Raw genomic sequence first — 5,298 nt, 5'->3', positions numbered from 1 at the left:
AGAGTGGGATATTACTTTCTCACATACTCTGGTGCCTCACCTTTGACCATGTCCCCTGGAGGGGTAGACCTGGTGGCACTCAGAGGAAGGACAGCAGGTTACCAAGAAGAGACTTGATACCCTATGAACATATACAGGGGGAGGTAATATCCCTCAGGTACAGTCATAGGGAAGGAGAATAAGGGGAAAATGGCATGGAGGGAAGAAGGGGAGGATACAAGGGATGGGATAACCATTGAGATGTAACAAGAATAAATTAATAAAAGAGAAAAAATGATCTTCAAGTTCAATATTTTATTTTAACTGAAAATTTTTTCATGAACTCAATTCCAGCCTTGTCTACCAACTAATTTCAGGAGAGTCAAAGCTACACAGAGAAACCTTGTCTCAAAAAACAAAACAAATCAAATTTTAAATTTAAATTAAACAATCGTTATTCAACAGTTCCCTGTTTTTCCAGCCCCTGTTGAGCCTGTTCACCTCAGGAAATACTTCACCCTCCAGCTCAATAAACAAAAGTTCAGTACTTTAAACCACAAATAAACCAGGATTTGCTTACTCACCTCTGTTTCTATTTACACACAGCTGTCAAAGTTCACACTGTCAATTTATTGGAGGTCATGTTTGTTATCTGAGATTCTAGGACAAATTTCTCTGATGCATGAGTCTTTTAGTCTTAGACTCCTAATCTGTTGCTGTGATTAAATACTGATCCTAAGCAAAGTAGGGAAAATGTTGATTTATATCACAGAAATTACTGTCAAGGGAAGACAAGGGAGGAATCTATGGATTGGAACTATACCTAGACCCTGAAAAAGCTCCGCATACTCGCTTGTTCTGCTAGATTTCTCATAGATCCTTGCGCTGCAAGAGAACCTCTCACAGTGAGATGGTCACTCATACATAAATTACCACTGAATGAAATGCCTCAAAAATATAGGCAATGTCTAGTCTGATGGACATAATTTCTCAAGTAATTTTTCCCTTTTGTTTTACTGTGCTTGGTGTCAACTTGACAATCATTAACTAGAAAAATGCAGCTGAAGTGTCTATAGTGTTTGCGTACAGCACACCATCAATTCTTGTTACTACATTTCTAGGAGTTGGGAAGCAACTCAAATTTTCATCCATGTCTTTCCATATATTTCTGTGCTTGCCACTATACTATGTACTAAATGACATGTTCTCCTTCAGTTCATGTTTATTGAATAACGTTATTCATAACTCAACAAACTAATATAATATATATGGAAGAAGTAGGTAAAAAATCTGACATCAGCATGTGCCTAATTTTTCTCAGATCTTGCCCTCTGTGTGTAGTGCTGACTGTGGTCCTGGATTCAGAAAATTCTGGAAAGAGGGAATGGCCACCTGCTGTTTTGAGTGCAACCCATGCCCAGAAAATGAAATTTCTAATGAGACAAGTGAGTGTTGGGGCTGTGTAGAAACCTTCATGTTTATCATCACCTCCTACCCACTTTGAGATACTTAACTTGTCAAAAAAACAAGAGAACAAATAGTATATATAACTTTCCTATGTAGGTCTTTGTAGAAATGCAAATATTAACAATTTCTTGAACAACAGCAATGAATAAACCCTTATGTGTTTATGGACACTGTGACTCATTTTCAATTGACAGAGGATAACATTTTCTCAAAGAAGGATTTTGATAATCAAACTTCAGTTTGCATGTATTTTATAGATTTTCTTAATGATTTATCTCTTCTAAAACTCTATGTAGATTAGATTCTAATCATGGATCTTTAAAAATATTTATTTATTCTCTTTGCTTATATATGTGTTCCCTACATGATTTGTGCACATTGATTAAGTACAGGATTCCATGAGGAATATAAGAGGGCCTCAGACAAAGTAGATCCTGTCAAGTCACTTTAGAGTACAGAATATAAGTTCTCTCTTATATTAATATAGAGGTAAATAGTTCTATTATAATTATGAGAATCTAAGATTGAGATGGAATATACTTTGTAATATCCAAAGACCAATTTTTTTTAAATGTCTGATGTTACATGATTCCAGGTTATGGGGAGAATACGTCTTCAGACATGATGTAGGAAATATGAGGATTCTTATATTCAAAATTTTACATACAGTATCCAATTAATAATGTAATAGTGTTGTAACAGAATAATATATACAAAGAGAATTTAGTTCAAAATATTAAAATATTATTCTCACCTACAGAGAATGTATTAGTCAAATAATTATTTATTTAGAGTTCACTAAATGCAAATAGCCAATGGATAATTTTGCAATGTTTTTCCTGTCGTTCTATATAATTAAATGAAAGTTCTTTTTGTTTTCTGGGGGTTTTGTTTGTTTTTTAAGACTGGGTTTCTCTATGTTACCTTAGCCATCCTGGACCTGCTTTGTAGGCCATGATCACTTCGAATGCACTGTGATCCACCTGCATCTGCCTCCTGAGTTCTGAGATTAAAGGTGTGTGCCAGACGCACTAATGGCAATTGAGTTGACCCAGAATATAAATCTCCTGACACTAACACTGATGAACTGAATTCATGCCCAGGATCCATGTAGAAGGAGTAGGTAACTAACTCCTACAAGATGTCTTTTTACCTACATGCACTCCAACATACAACATTCTCTAAAATAAACTACACGTAATGAAATATTTTAAATGTAAAAACAAGAAATAATAGAGGCTTTTTACATATTTATTAACCAATGTCACAAAATTTACTCAAAATTATTTTTATCACTTTAATTAGGTTTATGTTTTGGGGGAAGGTAGATGCATGTAACAAGTGCAGACACAGGTGAGAGGCTACAAAACACATGCAGATAGAGTTACATGCAGTTTTGAAACACCTGACATAAGTACTGGAATTGGAACTCTGGTTTTCTGGGAAATATTTATATTCTCTTTACAGTTGAGCCAACTATCTAAGGGATATAAAAACATTCACTAATTCTATCTATCCATAAATGCATTCCTCTAGATAAAAATAATGAAATGGCTTGAAGAACATCATCACTCTTTGCATTTATCCAATGATTGGGTGGAATTTCACACATATATATTACAGTTGCCATTCTGGATCTTGCAACTTATGAAAGGAATACTATAGGAAAGTATAAATAATCTTGGGTATCACTATTGGAATCCTTGTGTTATCTTACTCATGTTGTTTATTCATATGTATTTCACCCTCAAGCCCACTCACAGAGTCTGGGTCTAACAGAGTTTAAAAGAAGGGAGGAGGAATGGGCTGAATGATTCCAGACAAAATGGAATCAAGATGAAAGGTTTTAGTGCTCAGTAAGTTCAGAGTTTTCTACTTTCATTGTTAATCTTGATGCTTCCCATTAACAGTTATCAGGGGTCCTGGTCTCGATGACCACGTAAGAATACAAATGAGAAAATTGTTATTTAATATTTTTTTCAGTTTTCAACCATTAACATTATATTAATACATCATTCAACTTTCACTCTCACATGCTACATCCTCTTTATAAGTACAAGAGAATTCAGATTCATGAGATTTCTTATTACTTCTATATTCACACACACACACACACATACACACAAATATAAACAAACCACACACACATAGCTTTGTCATTCCATTTATGTGAGTGTGTTTGGGCTAGTGAATTGCAACTCAAAAATTTACACAGGTCTTGTCCTAATAGAATACAGAGTCTCCCTCTGTCACAGCGGCAACAGTGATAAAACAGACAATGACCTCAGGAGAAAATGAATGTACAGAATTAGTGATTTTAAAATACACTCAGGCACACCAGCATTAATGAATTTACATCTCCTGAACCCAAGAGTCTAAGTCATTTCAATATAAAATGAGGAAGGATGTAAGAAAACTGTACATACAGAAAATATTATAAATGATATCATCAACAAACTTCAATAAACACAGAAATGATTGCTTTTTCTTTAAAGAGACTGAGTGTGATCAAATAAAATCATTGCTGTGCAATAATTATGTTAAATTACATAATCAGTGTTTAAATGTGCATACAGTCATTCTCTAATGTCCTATCAATAAAATGCTGAAGCAGCACTAATAAAACCTTCCTTATTTTATCAGATGTGGATCAATGTGTGATGTGTCCAGAGGAGCAGTATGCCAACCCAGAGCAGAACCACTGTATAGACAAAGTTGTGGTCTTTCTGAGCTATGAAAGCCATCCATTAGGTATGGCTCTTGCCTTAATAGCCCTCTTCTTCACTGCATTCACTGCTGTGGTTCTTGGGGTCTTCATGAAGCACCATGACACTCCTATTGTAAAGGCCAATAACAAAACCCTCAGCTACTTCTTACTTATATCACTCATGTTCTGTTTCCTCTGCTCCTTGCTCTTCCTTGGGCGTCCAAACAGGGCCACCTGCATCCTGCAGCAGATCACATTTGGAATTGTATTCACTGTGGCTGTTTCCACAGTTCTGGCAAAAACAATCACTGTAGTTCTGGCTTTCAAACTCACAGGCTCCAGAAGAAGGATGAAGTATATTCTAATATCAGGGGTACCTAACTACATCATTCCCATCTGCTCCCTATTCCAAGTGATTCTGTGTGCAATCTGGCTAGGATCTTCTCCTCCATTTGTGGATATTGATGCACACTCTGAACATGGCCATATCATCATTGTGTGCAACAAGGGCTCAGTTACTGCATTCTACTGTGTCCTGGGATACTTGGCCTGCCTGGCCATGGGAAGCCTCACTGTGGCTTTCCTGGCAAGAAACCTGCCTGACACCTTCAATGAAGCCAAGTACCTGACATTCAGCATGCTGGTGTTCTGCAGTGTCTGGGTCAGCTTCTTCCCTTTATATCATAGCACAAAGGGCAAGGTCAGGGTTGCTGTGGAGATCTTCTCCATCTTGGCTTCCAGTGCAGGGATGCTTGGATGCATCTTTCCTCCTACGTTCTAGATAATTTTGTTAAGACCTGAAAGAAATTCTATCCAAAAAATCAGGAAGAAATACTAGTCCTAAACTTATATAACATGAAGTACAACTGAGAAATAATGGTTTTGCACAACCACCAAAGCGTATTGCAGTGCAATATCTATTTGTTTTTAGATTGATTGTCACACTTTTTTTGTAATGGTGATGCTAGTCAGTATCATATCTACTAATGTTATCTACCTTTCCATATAATTGTGGGCTTAACAATTTTCCTTATATTTAGCTTTTGGGCATGTGTACGTTGTGGAAATAGTCTATTCTGCTCTAACATAAAAATCACAATAAGCTAAATGTATTCTAAAATAATGAGATGAATGAATGACTTTTA

General features: G+C 36.0%; 1 pseudogene across 1 annotated transcript; it reads left to right on the top strand.

Moving 5' to 3' along the window:
• The first annotated feature begins 943 nt into the window (after positions 1–943).
• On the top strand, positions 944–4,991 carry LOC311590904 (vomeronasal type-2 receptor 116-like; annotated as a pseudogene). The gene is made up of 3 exons: positions 944–973; positions 1,301–1,424; positions 4,090–4,991. The product of its transcript is annotated as a vomeronasal type-2 receptor 116-like (transcript).
• Positions 4,992–5,298: the final 307 nt, after the last annotated feature.

Source organism: Acomys minous, assembly GCF_964271855.1.
Source record: "Acomys minous genome assembly, chromosome: 20".
NCBI lineage: Eukaryota > Metazoa > Chordata > Mammalia > Rodentia > Muridae > Acomys > Acomys minous.
The sequence above is the reverse complement of the archived record's forward strand: the minus strand, read 5'-3'. Positions and strand labels throughout refer to the sequence as shown.